General features: G+C 41.6%; 1 protein-coding gene across 1 annotated transcript in view; it reads right to left on the bottom strand.

Moving 5' to 3' along the window:
* LOC135511142 (small ribosomal subunit protein uS5m-like) overlaps positions 1-22,890 on the bottom strand; it is a 245,329-nt gene that overhangs the window by 86,776 nt on the left and 135,663 nt on the right. Inside the window, exon 3 of the transcript XR_010451216.1 lies at positions 19,630-19,805. The gene's annotated coding sequence lies outside the window, so the exon portion shown is untranslated. The remainder of the gene's footprint in view (positions 1-19,629; positions 19,806-22,890) is intronic.

The raw sequence follows: 22,890 nt of genomic DNA, 5'->3' as shown, positions 1-22,890 counted from the left end.
TTAAGTCAAGTTAAACATGAATTGCTATTTTGATATGTGAGGCTTATTTGATTTAATAGAAGTTTCATAATGCTTAGGTTTTTACTAATGTACTGATATAAGTGCGATGAACCCGTCATCCCGGCAACTTGATTTAAAAAAACACTTGATATCGGAAGTTGTCCCTGTTGAAATTCGAGATGTCTATGCATATTCCCGAGGCTAGCATAGCATCTCACTCCATTGGATACTGGCAGTTGATGTCAACACACCTCGTTTTTTTTTTAAATAACGAGATGTATCCACCAATCCAAAGAGAGAAATAGGCGGGAGATGGACAGCCTGCCATTCCACTCTGTGGACAACCAATCCCATTGTTAGGGTGGAGACACAAGCATCATTATATCATATCTCTGAATATAGTCTGCCTGGAACCCAACCAATACCAGTGACAGGTGGATCCTCATATGAAACAAAAAGATCCCTCAAAATGAGATTATTTGTCATAAAAACAAACAATGATAATAGTATAATGCACAAAACGTTGTCACTGACATTTTAGAATGGATAATCCCAAACACTGCGCACACTCTTCTTGGTAAACTTAAAGTAGTGCATGAGATAGGTGTTCTAGACAGCACACCCTAACTAAAATTACACAAGACCGCGCAAGATAAACAATACAAGAATGTCTTGGCACATTTCCGAGGGATGATGGGTGTGAGACCCTACCCATAGGCTAGATGAGAAATATTTTAGCTTTGTTTTGTTTTTAAATCAACCAGTGTTGGGGAAGCTACTCTGAAAATATAGTTCACCAAGCTACACTTAATAAAATATAGTTTACTTAACTTCTTTGATATAGTTTACTTAACTTCTTCTTCTTCTGCTGTTCAGAAATGCTCTTCATCCAACCTCACTGAGCTCGAGCTGTTTTGCAAGGAGGAATGGGAAAAAATTTCAGTCTCTCGATGTGCAAAACTGATAGAGACATACCCCAAGCGACTTACAGCTGTAATCGCAGCAAAAGGTGGCGCTACAAAGTATTAACTTAAGGGGGCTGAATAATTTTGCACGCCATTTTTTCAGTTTTTGATTTGTTAAAAAAGTTTGAAATATCCAATAAATATCGTTCCACTTCGTGATTGTGTCCCACTTGTTGTTGATTCTTCACAAAAAAATACAGTTTTATATCTTTATGTTTGAAGCCTGAAATGTGGCAAAAGGTCGCAAAGTTCAAGGGGGCCGAATACTTTCGCAAGGCACTGTATATACAACAGTAAGTGGACACCCCTTCAAATGAGTGGATTTGTCTATTTCAGCCACACCTGTTGCTGACAGGTTTATAAAATTGAGCACACAGCCATGCAATCTCCATAGACAAACATTGACAGTATAATGGCCTTACTGAATAGCTCAGTGACTTTCAATGTGGCACTGTCATAGGATGTCACCTTTCCAACAAGTCAGTTTGTCAAATTTCTGCCCTGCTTGAGCTGCCCTGGTCAGCTAGTAGGCCGTCATTGCAAATAATAATTTGTTCTTATCTGACTTGCTTAGTTAAATAAAGGTTAAATAAAATAAAACTATAAGTGCTGTTACTGTGATGTGGAATTGCCTAGGAGCAACAAAGGCCACACAAGCTCACAGAACGGGACCGCCGAGTGCTGTAGGGCGTAGTGTGTAAAAGTTGTCAGGGATGAGATGTTTGACGAGCAGGTGTCCAAATATTTTTGGTAATGTACTGTATATATTTATATTCTAATATTTCTATGTATATATTTCTATTCTAATATTTTAATTTCTATATTTCTTAATTCCTTTCTTTTTATTTGGGGAATTTGTGTGTATTGTTTTCTATTGCAAGTTACTACTGCACTGTTGAAGCTAGTAACATAAGCATTTCGCTACTCTCATAATAACACCTGCTAAATATGTGTATGCGACCAATAAAATGTGATTTGATTTAATTCATGATGATTGTTTAGGGTGATGTATTAGAATGGGCCTTCAGCCTTTTGCATAGCCAACAGAGGTAGGCCTAACTCAGTGTAAGGGTTCCCTTGGTGTCTCATGCTACAGTACATAAAAACCCTGCTTTCTTTGCTACTTACTTGACTGTTTTCTCCCCTAAGCCCCTCGCCAATGCTCAACGGGTCCTAATAGTCCTATTGTTCAACAGAGCTCCTAGCTGTTTAAAAGCTGCATAAATGGATGTGACGTCAAGAGTAAGCAAAATGTTTCTGTAAAAGTTATCTGAATCTGAGGCTTAAGCTGTATGCTATAGTTAGGGTTAACCATCGACTATAGCTTCATATGACATAGCTGTGAGCCAAAGCTGTAAACAACAACTACATTCAGCTACTCAGAACACAACAAAACAATTATTTTAGATACTTTTGGCTGTGTAGCATCAGCTGTTGGCTACTACAGGCTATGCTACTATACGCTAAAAGCAACAAATGCATGATGAAGTGGTTAATACCTCAGTATCTGTTCTACGTTGATGGCATGCTAAGGTCTGATCCACAAGTGCTGACTCAGAGAGATGAGGTATGATAATCCAGTGGGCAAAAACTGGTTGAATCAACATTGTTTCCATATCATTTAACCCCCCCAATTCTGTGTAATAATGACATTGAATCAATGTGGAAAACTGATTATATTTGCAAAAAGTCATCAACATAAAGGCATTTTGTCTTTTTTTCACCCAATTTATATTTTTTTTGTTGATTTCATGTTAAATTCACTCAACCAAATGTAAATCAAAACTAGATGTTGAACTGATGGCTGTGCCCAGTGGGAAAGCTATAAGTGCTCTTAGCAAATATATTCATCATTCAGTCAGCAAATCTATTGTGTTCTTAGTTTGTTGGATGTGTTGGCACTTTCTGTGTCTTAAAAAGATCTGTCCCTCTCATGTCTCTCCTTTCACCCCATTACTCACAGACAGATTACATGATTGTGTGTTAATTACATATGCCTTTGCCATCCCACAGGCGACTGAAGGTTTCGACAGCCGACCAGGAGTTCCACACTTCTTTACTGCTACTGCAGTGCTTATTTTTAGAATTGACAAATTACATCCTGTCTTTTTCTTCACTCTTCTGCAACATGACCAGACTAGAAAATGGACCCCGGGCACAACTCCCTTACTACCTACATCACAGAAATCTCCCCTCCCCCACCTTGTTCTTATCCTCTTTCTCCTCTTTCGTCCTCCATGGTACTCCATCCCACGGTCTGACAGCCGGCTGACACTCTTTCTTGTCTCTGGGCCAAAATCCCTGGGATTTAGGGGGGCTAAATCAGAGCACCAGAGAGCAAAGAAAGAAAAATCCTTTCTTCCTCCCTCTCCCTCTCTCTTGCATTCTTTCTTTCTTTCTCTTTTCTCTCTCTCTCTTCCTGGAAAAGAACAAGAGAGAGAGAGAGAGAGAGAGAGAGAGAGAGAGAGAGAGAGAGAGAGAAAGAAAGAGTGCAAGAGAGAGGGAGAGGGAGGAAGAAAGGATTTTTCTTTCCTTTCTCTCTGGGGCTCTGATTTATCCCAGGCACATTCCCGGGACCACCCATACGTAAAATATATGCATGCATGACCGTACCTCGCTTTGGATAAAAGCGTCTGCTAAATGGCATATATTTGTGGTGCCTGGATTAGAGATGATGGCCTCACTTTCTGAGGCTTAAAAGCTCGGTTTTCACAAGACAAGGGCTTTGAGACTCACTCCTGGACAACATTTCACCCTCTGCAGCTAATGCATTTAAATGACAAGCACATATCTAGCCCTTTTATAACTGCTCTGGCATACAGTCTGTCCAGAGACAGAGAGCAATGGATCTCCCCTATAATGGATCTCCCCTATCACAAGGGGGAAAAAAGTCATAAAGACAAAATGCACAGGTCAATCACTCACTCGCTCTCTCTCTCACTCACACACAGGCGATTCCATTAGTGTTAGTACAGCCTGGCTGTAAAAAGTGTATTTCTTTATTGTGGGAGAACGTAAAGCAAACATAATACAATGTCAGAATGACAGCAGCCCATTTAGCATGTGGCTCTAGTCACATTTATAACCTTGACTATATGTCTTGTTCATCTCTCCATTCAGTTCCATCAGAATTGTGATTTATGACTGTGCACATTACTCTCCTCTAGGATAATATAGTACGCTTGTTGGGAAAGTAAATAATTAGCGCAAACAATATGAGAGCAATTAGTGTGATACATTTTAACACACACTATCGACTATCTGTGTCTTCTTTTGAAACCTCACATCAGTGGCCTATAAGCACATTTAGACTAGAGCATCCCTCAGAATATCCTCTAGAAACCCTTAGAGCAGTAGGATCTCATTTTAAATGGTGTCAGGGAAAATCTGAGAAAGTGAGAGAAAACAAGCCCTGCAAACCTGAAGTCATAACTTTTATAAAAACGACCCGCTCACAACAAAGGTGTAGCCTGCAGGCTCTGATCAGTGAGCAGTGTCAGATGTAGGAGAAAGAAAACCGCCTTGGTTACCACTGCCAGACCTGTGGCACAGATTCGCTCTGTTTATGCTTCAGTGTCCAAACTCATACATTCTGATCTAATATCATCTGTCTATCCTACTGTATTATAATATTTATTTAGTTTGGAAAGGTTTTTAATGTGATCTAATGCAACATTTGTATCAAATAACAAACATGAGAAAGAATGCTTTGTGGTAGGTGTCCAAATGATGAGTTATGTGACAAACTAAATTGCAGTCAAGTAAAATGTGATTTATGCTAATGTTGACATGACATGCTAATCTGCAGGATACAGACTGAATGAACCTCTGGCTCCAAGGCTAATCTGCCTCTCAGCACTGTTCTAGGATCAGTCTGTCCAGCACAATTCTAAAACTTAATCCTAATCTCGCCATGGAACTCTCCAGAGGTATAACAGGCATTTGCATGAAACCTATGCTAACAGAGTAATCCCTATGAACCCTACAGTTCTGGGCATTAAAAAGTAACTTTCTCATAATGCGTTTGCTGCAGTAAGAGACATTGTTAAGGTGACAAACTCTCTTGCAGGGTGACACAAAGCATTTCTGAAACATTTGTAAGAATTTTTTTTTGCAGTAGAAATTAACTTTTTAATGCCCCCAACTGTATTTACTCTGAATTCCCAGTTTGTGATTCAATCTCTAGTCCTCCATGACATTTCATGTACAGTATGTAAGTCAATTACTGTATTAGATCCTGTTTTAATTGGGTAGATCATATTCAGAAAGTATTCACACCCCTTGACTTTTTCCACATTTTGTTGTTACAAAGTGGGATTAAAATTGATTAGTATTTTTTTGTCAAATATCTACACAAAATACTCTGTAATGTCAAAGCGGAAGAGAAATGTCAAAACATTTCTACAAAAATAATGAAAAATGATTGAATATATAAGACAGATATTGTCATTGATTAGATAAGTATTCAACCCCCAGACTCAATACAGTTTAGAAACACCTTTGGCAGTGATTACAGCTGTGAGTCTTTCTGGGTAAATCTCCAAGAGCTTTGCACCACTGGATTGGTCAATATTTGCACATTATTATTTTTTAAATGCTTCAAGCTCTGGTTGCTTCAAGCTCTGGTTGTTGATCATTGCTAGACAGCCATTTCCAACTCTTGCCATAGATTTTCAAGATGATTTAAGTCAAAACTGTAATTAGGCCATTCAGGAACATTCAATGTCTTCTTGGTAAGCAATTTCAGTGTATATTTGGCATTCTGTTTTAGGTTATTGTCCTGCTGAAAGGTTAATTCATCGCCCAGTGTCTGTTAGAAAGCAGACTGAACCAGGTTTTCCTCTAGGATTTTGCCTGTGCTTAGCTCGTTTCTGTTTATTTTTATCCTAAAAAAACTCCCTCATCGTTGCTAATGTCAAGCATACCCATACCATGATGCAGCCACCACCATGCTTGAAAATATGAAGAGTGGTACTCAATGATTTGTTGTGTTAGATTTGCCCCGAACATAATGCTTTGTATTCATGACATAAAGTACATTTCTTTGACACAATTCTTGCAGTTTTACTTTAGTGTCTTTATTGAAAATAGGATGAATGTTTTGGAATATTTTTATTCTGTACCGGCTTCCTTCTTTTCACTCTGTCAATTAACATGATTTTTGTTGTCAGGTATAGTTTTCTCCTATCATACCTATTAACCTTTGTAACTGTTTTAAAGTCACCATTGGCCTCATGGTGAAATCCCTGAGCGGTTTCCTTCCTCTACGGCAATTGAGTTAGTAACGCCTGTATCTTTGTAGTGACTCTGTGTATTTTACACCATCCAATGTGTAATTAATAACTTCCTAATAACTTCACCATGCTCAAAGGGATATTACATGTCTGCTTTTTTATAAAATATTTACCCATCTACCAATAGGTGTCCTTTGTGTGGCATTGAAAAACCTCCCTGGTCTTTGTGGTTGAATCTGTGTTTGAAATTCACTGCTCGACTGAGGGACCTTAGAGATAATTGTATGTGTGGGGTACAGAGATGAGGTAGTCAGTCAAAAATCATGTTAAACTCCATTATTGCACATAGAGTGAGTCCATGTAACTTATTATGTGACTTGTTAACCAAAAATGTACTCCTGAACTTATTTAAGGTTGCCATAACAAAAGGGTTGAAAAACCAGTTACCAAAAATCTAAGCATAATCCATTTTAAATTCAGGCTTTAACAACACAATGTGGAAAAAGTCAAGGGGTGTGAATACATTCTGAAAGCACTGTAGAATAACATCTATAGTGTATTGCAAATCTTTCTGTGCACTTTACTGTTACCTCACCTACAGTTACATACGTACAGTTTGCATTTTCCTAACCAATAGTGTTTTTTTGTTTGTTTCTTTGCATTGTTGTAATTTTTTTAAATTTATTTTGTACATAATGTTTCTGCAACCATCTCTTATAACCCGAAAAGATCTTCTGGGCATCACCACCGCCCCCAGGTGGTGAGGGTATGTAACAACATCTCCTCCCCGCTGATCCTCAACACTGGGGCCCCACAAGGGTGCGTTCTGAGCCCTCTCCTGTACTCCCTGTTCACCCACGACTGCGTGGCCACGCACGCCTCCAACTCAATCATCAAGTTTGCGGACGACACAACAGTGGTAGGCTTGATTACCAACAACGACGAGACGGCCTACAGGGAGGAGGTGAGGGCCCTCGGAGTGTGGTGTCAGGAAAATAACCTCACACTCAACGTCAACAAAACTAAGGAGATGATTGTGGACTTCAGGAAACAGCAGAGGGAACACCCCCTATCCACATCGATGGAACAGTAGTGGAGAGAGTAGCAAGTTTTAAGTTCCTCGGCATACACATCACAGACAAACTGAATTGGTCCACTCACACAGACAGCATCGTGAAGAAGGCGCAGCAGCGCCTCTTCAACCTCAGGAGGCTGAAGAAATTCGGCTTGTCACCAAAAGCACTCACAAACTTCTACAGATGCACAATCGAGAGCATCCTGGCGGGCTGTATCACCGCCTGGTACGGCAACTGCTCCGCCCTCAACCGTAAGGCTCTCCAGAGGGTAGTGAGGTCTGCACAACGCATCACCGGGGCAAACTACCTGCCCTCCAGGACACCTACACCACCCGATGTTACAGGAAGGCCATAAAGATCATCAAGGACATCAACCATCCGAGCCACTGCCTGTTCACCCCGCTATCATCCAGAAGGCGAGGTCAGTACAGGTGCATCAAAGCTGGGACCGAGAGACTGAAAAACAGCTTCTATCTCAAGGCCATCAGACTGTTAAACAGCCACCACTAACATTGAGTGGCTGCTGCCAACACACTGACACTGACTCAACTCCAGCCACTTTAATAATGGGAATTGATGGGAAATGATGTAAATATATCACTAGCCACTTTAAACAATGCTACCTTATATAATGTTACTTACCCTACATTATTCATCTCATATGCATACGTATATACTGTACTCTATATCATCGACTGCATCCTTATGTAATACATGTATCACTAGCCACTTTAACTATGCCACTTTGTTTACATACTCATCTCATATGTATATACTGTACTCGATACCATCTACTGTATCTTGCCTATGCTGCTCTGTACCATCACTCATTCATATATCCTTATGTACATATTCTTTATCCCCTTACACTGTGTATAAGACAGTAGTTTAGGAATTGTTAGTTAGATTACTTGTTGGTTATTACTGCATTGTCGGAACTAGAAGCACAAGCATTTCGCTACACTCGCATTAACATCTGCTAACCATGTGTATGTGACAAATAAAATTTGATTTGATTTGATTTGATTTAGAACTGCAATTAAACACCACAGACTGGCAAAATCCTTTTTTCCCTTTAATGAGTCCGACGATCCCGACGTGAATGATATACTGCTTTGCCAGGAACAGGCCCAGATCCCCGTCATTTGTGTGAAGAGAAGGCAGAGAAAATGGTTCGGAGGGTGGGATGCCTTCTGAGAATTTGTAGGTAATCGATTAAACCCCCACTGCCTTCCATTCTGCTAGCAAACGTGCAGTCTTTGGAAAGTAAAATGAATGACCTATGCAGAAGATGAAATTACCAAAGGGACATTCAAAACTGTAATATCTTATGCTTCAAGGAGTCGTGGCTGAACAACGACATTATCAACATACAGCTGGCTGGTTATACGCTGTATCGGCAGGATAGAACAGTGCCGTCTGGTAAGACAAGGGGCGGCGGACTATGTATTTTTGCAAACAACAGCTGGTATCTAAGGAAGTCTCGGGGTTTTGCTCGCCTGAGGTAGAGTATCTCATGATAAGCTCTAGACCACACTATCTACCGAGAGAGTTTTCATCTGTTTTTTTCATAACTGTCTATATACCACCACAGAGTGATGCTTGCACTAAGACCACACTGAATGAGCTGTATTCCTCCATAAGCAAACAGGAAAATGCTCACCCAGAGGCGGCGCTCCCAGTAGCTGGGTCCTTTAATGCAGGGAAACGTAAATCCGTCTTACCAAATTTCTATCAGCATGTTAATTGTGCAACCAGAGGGAAATAACTCTGGACCACCTTTACTCCACACACAGAGACGCATTAAAAGCTCTCACTCGCCCTCCATTGAGCAAATCTGACCATAATTCTATCCTCCTGATTCCGGCTTACACGCAAAAATTAAAGCATGAAACACCAGTGACTTGATCAATAAAAAAGTGGTCAGATGAAGCAGATGCTAAACTACAGGACTGTTTTGCCAGCACCGACTGAAATATGTTCCGGGATTCCTCCAATGGCATTGAGGAGTACACCACATCAGTCATTGGCTTCATCAATAAGTGCATCGATGACGTCGTCCCCACAGTGACCCAACCAGAAGCCATAAATTACAGGCAACATCCACACTGAGCTAAAGGATAGAGCTGCCTCTTTCAAGGAGTGGGACTCTAAACCAAAAAGCTTATAAGAAAACCCGCTATGCCCTATAACGAACCATCAAACAGGCAAAGCGTCAATATAAGACTAAGATCAAATCGTACTACACCGGCTCTGACACTTGTCGGATGTGGCATGGCTTGCAAACCCTTACAGACTACAAAGGGAAGCACAGCTGAGAACTGCCCAGTGACACGAGTCTACCTGACCACCTAAACTACTTCTATACTCGCTTCGAGGCAAATACAACTGAAACATACATGAGAGCACCAGCTGTTCCGGAAGACTGTGTGATCTCGCTATACTCAGCCAATGTGAGTAAGCCCTTTAAACAGGTAAACATTCACAAGGCCAAAGGGCCAGACAGATTACCAGGACGTGTACTGCAAGCATGCGCTGACCAACTGGCAAGTGTCTTCACTGACATTTTCAACCTCTCCCTGTCCGAGTCTGTAATGCCAACATGTTTTAATCAGACCACCATAGTCCCTGTGCCCAAGAACACTAAGGTAACCTGCCTAAATGACCGCCAACCGATAGCATTCACGTCTGTAGCCATGAAGGTCTTTGAAAGGCTGGTCATGGCTCACATCAACACCATAATCCCAGAAACCCTAAACCCATTCCAATTTGCATACCACCCCAACAGATCCACAGATGATGCAATCTCTATTGCACTCCACACTGCCCTTTCCCAGCTGGACAAAAGGAACACCTATGTGAGAATTCTATTCATTGACTACAGCTCAGCGTTCAACACCATAGTGCCCTCAAGGCTCATCAATAAGCTAAGGACACTGGGACTAAACACCTCCCTCTGCAACTGGATCCTGGACTTCCTGATGGACTTCCAAGTTGTAAGGGTAGGTAACAACACATCCGCCACGCTGATCCTCAACACAGGGCCCCCTCTGGGGGTGCCTACTCCCAGTTTACACATGACTGCACGGCCAGGCACGACTCCAACACCATCATTAAGTTTGCAGATGGCACAACAGTCGTAGGCCTGATCACCGACAACAACGAGACAGTCTATAGGGAGGAGGTCAGAGATCTGGCCGTGTGGTGGCAGGACAACAACCTATCCCTCAACGTGATCAAGACAAAGACAATGATTGTAGACTACAGGAAAAAGAGGATCAAGCACACCCCCATTCTCATCGACAAGGCTGTAGTGGAGCAGGTTGAGAGCTTCAGATTCCTTGGTGTCCACCAACAAACTAACATGTTCCAAGCACACCAAGACAGTCGTGAAGAGGGCACGACTGTCTTGGTGTGCTTGGACCATGTTAGTTTGTTGGTGGACACAAACCTATTCCCCTTCAGGAGACTGAAAAGATTTAGCATGGGTCCTCAGATCCTCAAAAGGTTCTACAGCTGCACCATCGAGAGCATTCTGACTGGTTGTATCACTGCCTGGTATGGCAACTGCTCGGCCTCCGACCGCAAGGCACTACAGAGGGTAGTGCGAACGTCCCAGTACATCACTGGGGCCAAGCTTCCTGCCATCCAGGACCTCTATACCAAACGGTGCCAGAGGAAGGCCCTAAAAATTGTCAAAGACTCCAGCCACCCAAGTCATAGACTGTTCTCTCTGCTAGTGCATGGCAAGCGGTACCAGAGTTCCAAGTCTAGGTCCAAGAGGCTTCTTAACAGCTTCTACCCCCAAGCCAGAATACTCCTGAACACCTAATCAAATGGCTACCCAGACTATTTGCATTGCCCCCCCCTACCCTTTTACACAGCTGCTACTGTCTGTTGTTGCCATCTATGCATAGTCACTTTAATAACCCTACCTACATGTACATATTACCTCAACTAACCGGTGCCCCCGCACATTGACTCTGTACCGGTACCCCCCTGTATATAGTCTCACTATTGTTATTTTACTGCTGCTCTTTAATTACTTGTTACTTTTATTTCTTATTCTTATCCGTATATTTTTAAACTGCATTGTTAGTTAGGGGCTCGTAAGTAAGCATTTCACTGTAAGGTCTACCTACACCCGTTGTATTTAGCGCATGTGACTAATAACATTTTATTTGAATTGATACCATATATCATACACACAACATTGTTCATTTGCCTTATGCAAAATGTCAGTCATTGAAGCACTATTGCTCATTCAGATTCCTTGGTAATTACCCCAAACGTCCATAACCCAGGCCTGATCCCCGAACTCATTACAGCTAGCACATGTACTGCACTTGCTCTTCGATAGAGGTATGATGGTGTTTTAAAAAGGGTGATATCTGTCTTAATGCTATTATGCTGAAACCTCTAGGGCTCTGATTGTGGCTGTAGCCTACTTTCACAGCAATTCTTCTTCCGGACCTGTCAAGACACACATTATAAAGGGGACATGCTCCAATTAACAACTTGTTCTGTCCTCGATCCAGTTGACCAAATCTTTCCTTAAATCTGCTCGTATGGAATAATTTGACCTTGGAGAAATGCTGCAGTTGCATGCTCACTATAGCATGTCATATAGCCATGGAAAACTGCCCCTTGGTCCTTTAGTGTTGTAATACACAAAGGTTACAGCATTTCATCCTGTCTGTTCTTTAATGGCCCTCACCCTCTGTGTACTTTGTCATAGCCGAGGAACATGGCAACATCATATCAATGAAACTGGACGGTAGTTTAGATTACGCATTACTGCGACCATATATAGATCAAACAGTATTCAGACTATAATACAGACCAATGCATTACAAAGTCAGCCTCAATCACAGGCTCACAATGAGGATCTTATTGGATCATACAGTATGACCCCTTTTTTCCAGGCCCCCTGAGACACAGACACAGAGACACCCTACCTATATGTACATAGCTACCTCAATTACCTTGTACCCCTGTATAGCGACTCGGTACTGGTACTCCCTGTATATAGCCATGTTATTTGTACTCGTTATTGTTATTTGTTATTCACAGTGTATTCATTCCTCATTTCACTATTTGACACAGAGGCACAAAGACAGGTGACAGGGCTAACTAAATGACAAGCTGAACAGAACACACTGGCCCACCGGGAGGGATGAGGGAGGTGGGAAGGAATGAGAATTAGATTGGAGTGTGTGGGTGTGTTATTCTGTACTTGTCACTTGGATGAGGGGTTGAGTCATATGAATGTACAGGACAGAGCATAGCTTGAACTGTCATCAACTAAAAGGGCCATTTTGCACCTTATGGGTACTGACTTACAGTGTAGTTTGGCGGTTTGTCTCATACAGAGCAAGATGGAGACTGTTTTTCTGTACCAAACCAGTTGTTAATCCTGTATCTCCTTTCCACTGTGAGCTAAAATAATACATGAATAAACTATAATATGCCTGGATATGGATCATACGCATGATGATGATTGTGTGTGTGTGTGTGTGTTTGTGTGTGTGTGTGTGTGTGTGTGTGTGTGTGTGTGTGTGTGTGTGTGCGTGTGTGTGTGTGTGTGTGTGTGTGTGTGTGTGTTGTGTGTGTGTGTGTGTGTGTGTGTGTGTGTGTGTGTGTGTGTGTGTGTGTGTGTGTGTGTGTGTGTGTGTGGTGTGTTTGTGAGTGTGTGTGTGTGTGTGTGTGTGTGTGTGTGTGTGGTGTGTTTGTGAGTGTGTGTGTGTGTGTGTGTGTGTGTGTGTGTGTGTGTGTGTGTGTGTGTGTGTGTGTGTGTGTGTGTGTGTGTGTGTGTGTGTGTGTGTGTGTGTGTGTGTGTGTGTGTGTGTGTGTGTGTGTGTGTGGTGTGTTTGCGAGTGTGCATGTCAGGATGTGCATGTTCGCAGGGTCTTTCCCCAGTATGACAGAAGTACAATGTACCCTTCTTCTCTTTTCAGTCAAGAAGACCCTCCGATGCAAGAAGAATCCAGAAGTGAGCCCTCGTTTCAAGAGAGCTATGATGACGTCAACGTAGATCACCTCCTCAATAACTTCCAATTGGTAGGTTCAGTCTCACTCCTCCTCCTCCTTTCAGATTCAGTATGTGCATGTGTGTGTGTAATTGGACTTCGTCCAGACAGTGTTTGTGGAGGCAGGTGAGCAGCTCACAGCGAGAGAAGATTGATGACTTTGTCTTTGAAAAACAAGTTCCCATGAAATGAAGGCAGGAGCATCAGTCCTGGCCTAGCTGTGGACCTCTCTCTCTCTCTCGCTCTCTCTCTCTTTCTCGCTCGCTCTCTTGATCTCTCTCGCTCTCTCGCTCTCTTGCTCTCTCTTGCTCTCTCGCTCTCTCGCTCTAGCTGTCGCTCTCGCTCTGGTTTATAGGCTCCATGGGTTATAGGGGTTATAGGCTCCATCAACAGTCCTCTCCCACAGTAGTTAGACCATCGAAGCGCAATGATGCACCAACTGATGGTAATGATAGAAGAGGGAACTTGCAGAGATACCATTTCTCTATTGAAAGTGATGTTCTGTAGTCCTAATCTAATCTATGAGGTGTCACAAATTTAAATGTTCTGATGAAAGAACACTTTCTATCTACAGTATCTGTATCTTTCAGCTAGTTGTTTTTCTCTCAGCTGTATTTCAGTCCAATATGGTTAGCAATCTAAACTCACGTAACACGCAACATATTGAAACATGTTTTAATTTCCTAGCTCAACCTCTCCTTCAAATGTTACTGCTCAAATGCGACCACTTCCCCCAAAACTTAAATTGTATGTTTAATATAATATTCAAACTTACAATATGACATTTTCAATATGTCAGCTATGAAATATACAGCTGGAACAGGGTTTTTTCGAAATCGGCGTGCACGTTTTGGTTTTTGCCCTAGCACTACACATCTGTTTCAAATAATCAACTAATCATCAAGCTTTAATCATTTGAATCAACTGTGTAGTGTTAGGACAAAAAACTAAACGTGCCCGCCTTGGGGTTCCAAGGACTGAGTTTGGGAAACCCTGAGCTAGAATGTTAATGAATTCCCAGATTCCATATTTCTCATATTACTGTCTTTTCAAACAGCTCTTACACATAGTATCATCATTTTCACAATTCCACAGTACTATTCCAAACTCATAGTGTGGAAATATATTTTATACAGAATTTGAAAATCACTGCACTGCCCATATAATGTGTTCTTGATTTGATTCCATCTGTTGGGTTCAGGAGGTGCTTTTCTGTTGGTCTGTTCCTTGGTCTGGTCTTTGGGTCTGGTCCTTGGTCTGGTCTTTGGTCTGGTCCTTGGTCTGGTCCTTGGTCTGGTCCTTGGTCTGGTCCTTGGTCTGGTCTTTGGTCTGTTCCTTGGTCTGGTCTTTGGTCTGGTCCTTGATCTGGTCATTGGTCTGTTCCTTGGTCTGGTCTTTGGTCTGGTCCTTGGTCTGGTCCTTGGTCTGGTCTTTGGTCTGGTCCTTGGTCTGGTCCTTGGTCTGGTCCTTGGTCTGGTCCTTAGTCTGGTCCTTGGTCTGGTCCTTGGTCTGGTCCTTGGTCTGGTCCTTGCCTCACTTGCTTTCAGTAGATGTGTGGTGCTACCCAGTTCTTATAAGGAGGTGTGGGAATGATTCAATCTGTAGAGGGCAGAAGACTGCTACAGTCTGTTCCTTGTGTCTCCAGTGCAGGTAGCCTACCCCCGGCTGAGCAGATGGCATGTGAAGCATGTCAAAAATAGGAAATGAAAGCATTGTGATTGATTTGATACACTTGCACTTATTCCCTGACCTGTTTATCTGGAAAATATGCTATTTTACATTATATTATGCAGAGGCAGAGAAATATACAAAAACTGAGGATAGCATCAGGGAATTAGCATGTAGATCATTTTTTTGCGTCTAGTTGTTGTGATTGCACTGTGTCACTGAGAGGAGAGCCATATGTACTACCAGGAGAGAAGCATCAAATGGAATTGAACCTATTACAGTCCAATGATCAGTAGGATGAAGGAGTCCTGCAATCACATTTGTCCTTCAAACACAAGGTATATTTGAGTCCAAAATCCAAAATCTCTCTCTCTCAATTCAATTCAAAGGGCTTTATTGGCATGGGGAACATACAGTTGAAGTCAGAAGTTTACATATACCTTAGCCACATTTAGCCTTTTCATCACATTCCCAGTGGGTCAGAAGTTTACATACACTCAATTAGTACTTAGTATCATTGCCTTTACATTGTTTTAACTTGGGTCAAATGTTTCAGGTAGCCTTCCACAAGCTTCCCACAATAAGTTGGAGGAATTTTGACCCATTCCTCCTGACAGAGCTGGTGTAACTGAGTCAGGTTTGTAGACCTCCTTGCTTGCACACGCTTTTTCAGTTCTGCCCACAAATGTTCTATGTGATTGAGGTCAGGGCTTTGTGATGGCCACTCCAATACCTTGACTTTGTTGTCCTTAAGCCATTTTGCCACAACTTTGGAAGTATGCTTGGGGTCATTGTCCATTTGGAAGACCCATTTGCGACCAAGCTTTAACTTCCTGACTGATGTCTTGAGATGTTGCTTCATTACATCTACATAATTTCCCTTCCTGATGATGCCATCTATTTTGTGAAGTGCACCAGTCCCTCCTGCAGCAAAGCACCCCCACAACATGATGCTGCCACCCTCGTGCTTCACAGTTGGGATGGTGTTCTTCGGCTTGCAAGCTTCCCCCTTTTTCCTCCAAACATAACGATGGTCATTATGGCCAAACAGTTCTATTTTTGTTTCATCAGACCAGAGGACATTTCTCCAAAAAGTAGGATCTTTGTCCCCATGTACAGTTGCAGACCGTAGTCTGGCTTTTTTTTATCCCGGTTTTGGAAGAATGGCTTCTTCCTTGCTGAGCGGTCTTTCAGGTTATGTCGATATATAACTCGAAGAGGCATTGAGTTTGAAGGTAGGCCTTGAAATACATCCACAGGTACACCTCCAATTGACTTAAATGATGTCAATTAGCCTATCAGAAGCTTCTAAAGCCATGACATAATTTCCAGGAATTTTCCAAGCTGTTTAAAGGCATACTCAACTTAGTGTATGTAAACTTCTGACCCACTGGAATTGTGATACAGTGAATTATAAGTTGTCTGTTAACAATTGTTGGAAAAAGGACTTGTGTCATGCACAAAGTAGATGTCCTACCCGACTTGCCAAAACTAAAGTTTGTTAACAATAAATTTGTGTAGTGGTTGAAAAACAAGTTTTAATGACTCCAACCTAAGTGTATGTAAACTTCCGACTTCAACAGTATGTTTACTTTTCCAAAGCATGTGAAATAGATAATAAACAGAAGTGAAAGACTCTCTCTCTCTCTCTCTCCCTCTCTCTCTCTCTCTCTCTCTCTCTCTCTCTCTCTCTCTCTCTCTCTCTCACTCACTCTAGCCCCCTCTCTTAAGCTTTCTTTCTCTTTTGGCTTGAAGCAGAGGGTGTTTTTCCATTCAAAGCGATATTCTAAGGAAACCGTTTTTAAACCATTTCCCTCATCTATATATTCATGCAGAAGCAGCCGCTCTGGTGTCAGCAGTAAATCACAAAGAGAGAGAGCGAGACAGAGAGAGAGAGAGAGAGAGAGAGAGAGAGAGAGAGGGAGAGAGAGAGAGAGAGAGAGAGTGTGTGGTTAATGACTGTTGCGGCTCCCTAAAGCCATGGGGACATTAAAGCTCATTCTCAATGGAGGAGAGGGGACAGAGGCAGGAGGGGCTGTATTGGGAGGCAAATACATATACATGTGATTTAATCTACCAGTCTGCGTGACTGCGTTATTTCCCCAAGGATGAATGGCAGCTTCCTGTCGCCGTATCAGCTCCCTTGTGTATTAGCAGCTCAGGTCTTTTTGTTGGTTTTCAGAATTAAGCATTAGGTGTTGACGTGCCAGGCAACAAAATGAGATTAGATTTATAATCACAACGTGAGCAGTGTTATTTAGTCGGCTGGGTTAGTGTACAATGATAGATCCCTCATCTCACTTATTTTCTGGACAACCTTGGTTTGTCATAAATATCAAATCAGCGCAATTCATTTAAAATGCCACTATAGTGCGCTCTCAGTGAAGCAGAATGCCAGTACATAAACACGCTCTTAGTGATCTCTAGGGAAACAGCCCTGCTGGGACGCTCAGAGGCACAGTGAGGCGAGGCTCTGGGAAATACAACTGCTATGCCCTTAAATGGTTTGGTGGACTAAATCTGATGTCAAAGTCAGGCTCTCTCCAGGATAGGATAACATGGGGCTTCCCTGCCTCTTTGTCAACTAATAGCCACATGGGATGGAAATGGTGGAAATGGAAAGTCTGGTATATGCCTACTTGGCGTGTAGGAGGAACTCAACTAGAGCTCAGAGTAAACCTGAACCTATACTAGAAATGAAAGTTATAAAATACAGTCAATGTGATGTTCATAAGCCACTTCAGTTTGTTCTATATCTCTGGGATGACAGATAATGTTGCTCTTTTTGCAATCACACTCTTTCTCTGATCCACGAAAAGAAGATACCTTCACACCAATAGCAGTACAGAAAGCAATTTCAGTTCATGTTCATACAGAAGCCTATCACATTATAGTCACAAGCTAGATTTCCAACCAATTGGTGACTGATTTTCATGTGAACATTAAAAAATAAAGATAATATGCAAATGTTGTGTTTGTGATTCCACCAAACTGACTTGTTGCAGATAAACATCAGTGTGTGATGACGTAGTGCACACTAAATGTACTTTTTGATGAAGTTTTCATGTACTGAATACAAATCTAAAGTTCAATGCGTTTCCATCACATTTTCAACTCTACTGATATTTTGTCACAAAAACTGTTATATTAAATAGCAAATGTGCCTCTTTGGTCTTGCCATGTGTGTTCCAGCCAACAGCTCGCAGATACAGTGTAGGTAGGCTGTGTGGCTAGTCTTACAGTACATGATGAGATTATTATGGATAAGAGCAAGAATATTTTTATCTGTCAAATGGCAGTCAAGCATCAATCATCATGTCACCAGAATAAGACCCTGGATATTTATTGGAAAGGAGCATCAAGCTCATCACCGTGCACTTTCACCAGCCTGTGAAGTTCATCCTAAATGATTTCATCTGTTGCCTAATGAATTACATGCTTACCAGAGTCGTAGTGGGAAGACCACACATCTTATCATCGTGTGACTCCAAGTTTACTTCGATATAATGATTTTTATATCAATATTTATGCATAAAGGCGTTTCCACTGCCATTTCTCGCAAAATGTATTTTACCGCCACAAAAAGATCCCACCATGTCGAAAGAACAAATGATCTGTTTTTCTTGGAACTTTCAATAAATTGCCTGGTTTTCCCAAATCCCCTGTTGGAGGATTCCTGGATTCATGGAATAAGCAGGACATCCGAAATCCTCCAGCCAGGATTTCTGGAAACCAGGGAATTTTACAACCCTATTCCTACATGTGAGCTATAAATTGACTTTACATTTCAATGCACACATCAGATTGTTTTATTAGAATATTTCCCCCCCGGTTCTTTTAAACCATTATGAACTTCACCCATGTCTATGTCTCCCACCACACGCCTGTCAGATAAACACTTACTGAAATAAAAACACTTTCATTATAAAATCCAATTAAATGCAGTTCCAACAATAGGTTTACTTGTTCCTTGAAAAGCAACGTGCTAGCAGAATTGAGTTTGTCTTTTTGTGTATGAAACATCTTGTTTTGAGTGCTGTAGAATACACTACAGACAATTCATTTGTTTGTGTATGAACAGTGAAATGTATTCTCATAATGTGGAGTGTTCTGGGTTCTGTGCCAGGATGAAGTGACTGTTCTCCACCATCCATTCTGTTCTGGGTTCATTTCTATGCAACAATCTTAATTGGACCTGTCCCTCGAAGGATGTTGAAAGAGGGAGTGTGTACTGCTGGTACTATTTTGTGAGCATCCCAATGTATTCTTGCATAAAAACAACACCATTATGACTTTCCTACATTCTGCTGTCTGTTGTCAAATTCCTGACATGATGATGCCCTTACCTGGCAGCATGGGCTCATACCAAAGGCATCTAGCTTAAAGATTAAGGCTTATGTTTCTGTTTGTTTAGCATGATTATTTTTGATTCAAATAAAATACTTAATTTTTTCCCGAAGGTGGTGTCCCGTTCTCATCATTTTAAAGGTGACATGTCACACGGACAAGCCAAGGCTCTCCGCTGAATCCCAGCTCTGTTTTGTCCCCATTACTAGTCAATTGACATTATATCTTCATTTCTCCACTCAACGCTCTTGAGGAAAAACCTACTCATGTGTAAAAGTAGAGGGAAGAATTTGGAAGGAGACATGCTTACCTAGCTGGTGACTCTTTTTCCTCAGTGTTTATTGGAAAAATCTTCATGTGAAGCGCTTTCCACTTCACTCAGGGCCAGACACCTTGGCTGCAGAGATCACCTTTCAGATCGCATGATGGCATGGGAGGTGTACACAGTATTCCGTCAGCTTTTTCCATCCCCCATATGTGACTGATCTGGGATGGAGAAAACAAAATGCCAATCCTTATAAAACTGGCTACACTCCATTACAACTAAAATGGTATTTATATGCATTGCTTCTGAAGGGGTTAATGTTATGACCTCTAATGTCAATGTAAAGATCACAAATAAAGAAGCCCCAACACTAACCAAGCACTGCCGTCCTGTGTCCCCATTATGCCAAATGTCTTCACATAAAGTGACCATGCCATCCTGTGTCCCCATTATGCCAAATGTCCTCACATAAAGTGACTATGCCATCCTTTGTCCCCATTATGCCAAATGTCCTCACATAAAGTGACTATGCTGTCTGGTGTCCCCATTATGCCAAATGTCCTCACATAAAGTGTCTATGCTGTCCTGTGTCCCCATTATGCCAAATGTCCTCAAATGCACAGTGTCTCAATGCCCCACATCATGTGTCCTTATATGCCCAGGTTGCCCACAGTACCCTTCTGCTCCCATGTGCCCTTTATCGACCGCCCTCACTTTTCCTGCCAGTGCTTCAGACAGAGAAAGCCCCAAATCGATCACATTTCCCAGGCCTTCCCCTGTAACCACACTAAACACACTTTCCCCTTTGTTTAAATAATTCAAACACAACCACTTACGGCCTACTGCCTTAGCTTTAGTTACACTGGAGCAAGAAGACTTAAGTTTCCTTTGTGTGTAGATAACCCACGGGTGGTAAGATGTTTCCTCAGATGTGTAGAATTCATCACTGAATCCAAATGAAAATGACAACAACAGCAGTAATCCGAGACAAGGGATAACTCTTTCATGTACAAAAATCTAATATTACTCAACCTACCTGAAAATGAACTGAAAATAACATTCTGCTTGGGGGTCAACCTTCATGATTTTTGTACATATGGATCTGTTGACGCCCAGTTGTTAGGAAATACATTTTATTTCTAGATGTGTTAACCTGTGCAGTGTTTATCTCAGGCCAGTCATTGTGATCTAGCTAGCAGTAAGTCTATTGTAAGTCTATTGCCTTACTGTGTATAGATTATATGGGCTGCGTTTGGTTACTGTGAGCTCTGAGCTGGTCTCCAGGCCTATGAGTTGTGATTGGCAGACCCGGCGCCAGGATTAAGTGACTAAGGGGGCAGTTGAAATCGTTGAGGGGGTACAATTGTCGAGGTTCTTGCATTGGAATTATATTGAATTTAGCTTATATCACAGTATACCACAATAAACATAACGTTCAAATGCCGAGACTCCGAGTACATTACATGCTTTTGAAGTGACAGGTTGGCGCGAAATCTCAACCTTTTCTCTGCTGCGCTGAGTCAGGTTAAATAGTGGCCTTCTAGCAGTCAGCAGGAAGCAGGCCGGTACTGTTGCATTTTCAGTGCCTTCGAAAAGTATTCAGACCGCTTGACTTTTTCCACATTTTGTTTATGTTACAGACTTATTATGAAATGGATTAAATAAATGAAAAATCCTCAGGTCTAAGGAATTGTCCGTAGAGCTCTGAGACAGGATTGTGTCGAGGCTCAAATCTGGGGAAGGGTACCAAAACATTTCTGCAGCATTGAACACATTGGCCTCCATCATTCTTAAATGGAGGAAGTTTGGAACCACAAAGACTCTTCCTAGAGCTGGCCGCCGGGCCAAACTGAGCAATCAGGGGAGTTCCTCAGTGGATATGGGAGAACCTTCCAGGAGGACAACCATCTCTGCAGTACTCCCCAAATACAGGTGTGCCAAGCCTGTAGCACCATACCCAAGAAGACTCGAGGCTGTAATCGCTGCCGAAGGTGCTTCAACAAAGTCATACCCAAGAAGACTCAAGGTTGTAATTGCTGCCAAAGGTGTTTCAACAAAGTACTGAAAAAGGTCTGAATACTTCTGTAAATGTGATATTTCTGTTTTTTTTTACAGAAAACCTGTTTTTGCTTTGTCATTATGGTGTATTGAGGGTAGATTGATGAGGAGGAAAAAAAACAATTGAATCAATTTTAGAAAAAGGATGTAACGTAACAAATGTGGAAAAAGTAAAGGGGTCTGAATACTTTCTGAGGGCACTCTATATACACAGTGCTGGTGTTTCAAAAATATTTACAAATATATATACAAAGCTTATGACTTCAAAATGTCAGCATTCAAAAGAAAATCCTGTCTTAACCAATAAAGCACAGGTGGGGTCTACCAGGCTCAGAAACAGCCTCCCACTTGCTGAGTTTTAGTCAGAACATAAGTAGAGGTTTTATGTGCAATCTATATAAAACTACCAGAAGCCCTCCGTAAACCAATGGGAATATTAACTGTATGGAATATACTGTAGATCTTAAAGACCACCAACAGAATGCAGACTGGAAAAGAGTCCCAAACAGTATCTCAATGTTTAATTATCAACTAATACACTACAAATTACTTCACAGATTTTACTTGACTCCATGAAAAAGCTGTCAATTTAAACTGGCTTGTGTTCTCAATAAATATTAGAACCTACACGCACATGATGAGGGACTGTCCCAGTCTGAAGATCTTCTGGTCACAGGTTGCCAGGTCTGTGTCGATGATAGTTGGTGCTGTCATTCCCTATCTTCCCAATATACTATTGTTGAACGATGACTCTTCACTGACTCTCACAGTTCCCCAAAAATAAGTATGGTTGCATGGACTGACCGTGGCACAAATAATGTTGGTGACAAACCTCCACATAAACTCAGCATAACTCAATGGCAACATAACTGCCTTGACGTTCTTTCACGAGAGCTCTCTATCTTGTGTGAACGGCATCAAGGAAACAACACTAGATACATTTAATAGAGCAGTCCAAAAGGTTAAAAGCTTATTATGAGTTCATGTAATGCAATTATGTTTGAATTCATTAATTGTGTTTTGAATATCTATATCGAATATCGATGCATGCAGGCTAATTCTATCCATGTGTGGGGGGAAATAGGGATTACTAAGAAGGGGGAAGGAGAGGGGAGATTGGACAGACAGAACAAATAATTCTTATTTAAATTTTTCTGTATTGTTTTTAGTTTCTTTGCATATGTACTTTTTGAACATAATATTATTATTATGTCTGTGATCTGAACCCTTCACAAAAAAATTTAATAA

Source organism: Oncorhynchus masou, chromosome 23 (assembly GCF_036934945.1).
Source record: "Oncorhynchus masou masou isolate Uvic2021 chromosome 23, UVic_Omas_1.1, whole genome shotgun sequence".
Taxonomy (NCBI): Eukaryota; Metazoa; Chordata; class Actinopteri; order Salmoniformes; family Salmonidae; genus Oncorhynchus; species Oncorhynchus masou.
Note: the sequence above shows the minus strand (reverse complement) of the source record. Positions and strands in the feature narration are given on the sequence as shown.